The following is a 3,292-nucleotide window of genomic DNA, read 5'->3' as shown; positions in this document are numbered from 1 at the left end:
GGGAAGCCTCCAAGGTTGAAACGGTTCAACCGAGCTAATCTTCTTCTTCTTCAATACAAAACTGGTTCGACCAGAAAGAGAAGAGAGAGAACCGAATGTAAAATCCAACATGCAATTACCTCTTCTTCATCTCTTCTCACCAACCTTCATCAATCTGTGCCTTCTATCTTGACTTGCTCTCCAAGAAGGATTCCTGACCCTTGATGATTCCTTGATGCTTGACAGCTCCATCTGCTCTATCTTTTGCCTCTTCCTCCACGTAGCTACAGTAGCTACCTTCTGTGATGGTTGATCAAAAGTAGAGACGAGCCATACCCAAGGGATCTTCTTCTCTGACCGAGTTGGATCTCTTCCATTTTCAGTTATGGAGAGCTTGAGACTTCCTTACCGCATCTTACCATAAGTGGCAAAGATCTCAGCCACACCATACCGTGGATCTTCTTTTTGCTAAGGACATCATTACTTTAGCCCTTTTCTTTCTTCTAGCTTCTTCTTCCTTCATCTGAGAGCTTGCTTCTACTATTTTCTTTTCTGACAGTGAGGTGACCGAATACAAAGAAAGAGAAGAGAGAGAAGAGTGATAAGCTTTCAAATGGAAGTAATGAATGAAATCAAATAAAATTAATTAAAACCAACTTTCCATAGTCTTTGCCTAGTAACGTGTAAAACATTAAAGGCCATCAAATCAAATTGAACTTTCTCTTTTTTGTTTCCAAGGCATGCAATAAATCCTAGTTAATTAAAATTTAAATTCCATCACCCATTGAGAAAGGCATCCGTGGAAGGCATGCATTCAATTTGATTAAAATTTGGATTCCACCAAAGTGAATTTGTAACCAAAACATGCTTCAACAAAATTGGGCCCTTTGTTTTTGTGATCAACGTATGGCATCCTTGGGCCATTTCCTTCTTTATTTGTTTTATCAATATGGGCTTATGATTTGGGCTTATCTTCATTTCAAATTGCAGCCACTTTATGTTTGAATTGAATTTGCACACAACTAAAATAATTCTTTGACCAAAGTGGGCTGCTCTATCTTTTTGACCCAATAGGAAATTAATTTCTTCCTCTTGCACACTAATAAACATATCAAACAAACTATTGGAAGCATTAAATAAGACACTTAATTTTAATAATTTCTTAATTTATATTTTAATAATGTTTGATCATCATTTAATTAAATATAAGTTTTCCAAACTCAACAATCTCCCCCTTGATGACAAACATTATTAAAGCTGAATTGAAAAGGATTTGGATTAGAAAACTCCCTTGATGATTTGGCCGAATGCTCCCCCTTTCAATTATTCAAAATGCTCCCCCTTAATGTGTGCCTGATTAACACAATATTCAAGAATGCAAAAACTGTGTACATGCTCCAAAGGATTCCTAAAAGATAAAAATTTCAAGAATTTGGATCCTTTAAGACCGAGCCATATTTTCACAAGAAAATATTTTTCAAACACCTTAATAAAATTCCCTAGTCCAGTCAGCACATATGCATTTGAGCAAATAAATTTATCAATGACAATCAAAGCTCAAGTCAAAATTAATCCCCTAACACAAAGTGCTTAAAACATAGCCATATCAGAGCATAAAAAAGAACAAAACAGGGCAACAAATCAATGAAACATACAAAGCAAAACAGCTCAATAAATCAGTGAAACATAATAATTTTAATTCAGCCCTTTTTCTCTTCTCCTCCTTTTTCTCTTCTCCCCCTTTTGTCATCAAGGAGGGTCCTTGCAAAAAATGGAGAAAAAGCAATGCAGTCCATAATAATTCAAGCATAAAACAAAATAGCATCAAAGTTAAGTTTGGTATAGTCAACCAAGACAAATGAAAATAGTTCTACTGAGTCAAATACACAGAGAGCAAAATAACCAAGGTTCTGAGAATCGAACCAGTCATCAAACCGTTCTAGTCACTGGTTCACTGGTTTATTGGTCCAATCGGTTCAACCGGTGGTTCAACCGAAAAAACTGTTTTAGAATAAAATAATAAATAAATTATAAATATGCAAGTATTAAGTTGAGGGTATAGGGTAGTATGAAATTTTTCCAATGGAGTGGTAAATTTCTTTTTTAGGATTTCTTTTTTTTTTTTATAGTAAATACAAAATTTCCAGATGAAAGCATGATACCAAGCAAGTACAATTCCTCATCAGTACACAAAATGTTAAAAGAAATATCTCACAAGAATAGGAAGAATATCAAATGAATTATCATAAATCCAACTGAAAAAAATAAACATAGTACTTGGATAAACAAATTTGATAACATTATTAATAACAAAGTTGGCAGTGGACTACTGCTAGAAAGACTTCACCAAATGAAAGAGCATGCAGGCTTTAAGAGACAATAGACTTGGATTTGTGCAGTAGCATTTTGGATGAGTTGCTTTGAGGACCATTTGGCGAAACTAAGCTTTCTTGGTGAAACTAAGTGCTCATAACAAACAGAAACAGTTTCTCAAGATACATAAATAAGTGCTCATCCTCTGAAAATAATCATCTGAATTGGTACAAGGCAGGAAAAATGACCCTAAGTCTCTTTACCCAAGTCAAAATAAACAACTATATCTGAACTCAACAATCAGCCTTCAGCACCAAACATTACAAAACATTAACCAATAATCAAACTAAACCTGCAACCAGTAATTACAAAACAGTAACTACAAAACAACAACAAACATTGTACATTATAAAACATTCCAAAATCAGTGATGACACTAAACCTGCACCCAGCAACCAGCAATTACATAACAGCAACAAACATACAAAACATTACAAAATATTACAAGAAAATTTGAACAAAAATTTCAGAAATTAAAAGAAAGAAGAAGAACCGAGCATTCAGAAATTAAACAAATAAGTAACTATTTCAACAAATCAGTAACTATTTCAACAACAAATTAAATACCAACAGCAGCAATGCAGCATAACAAATCACTGATCGCAAATTTCAAATTCAAAACACTGATCATAAATTAATTAATTTCAGATTCAAAATCAAAAATCACTCATCAGACATTCAAAATCAAATTCATAACACTGAAACAGCTCAAAATAAAAAACAAATTTCTTGATTTTAGCTAAGTAATTTTTGGTAGAAAGACTCGGTTTCTTCACACTTTTTAGCTTATTCTTGAATTGTCTCAATTTTGTTTTGTTTGAACTTTGAAGCAATGAAGTGCTGCTACAACTTGAATATTTGACTAAATGCTTAAAAGACTGAATAACAAAAGACTAATACACAAATTTAAAAAAAAAATGAAAAGCTGATTGAAACAGAG

The sequence above is a fragment of the Arachis ipaensis genome, chromosome B9 (assembly GCF_059453495.1).
Source record: "Arachis ipaensis isolate K30076 ecotype BB chromosome B9, ASM5945349v1, whole genome shotgun sequence".
In the NCBI taxonomy this organism is placed as follows: Eukaryota; Viridiplantae; Streptophyta; class Magnoliopsida; order Fabales; family Fabaceae; genus Arachis; species Arachis ipaensis.
Note: the sequence above shows the minus strand (reverse complement) of the source record.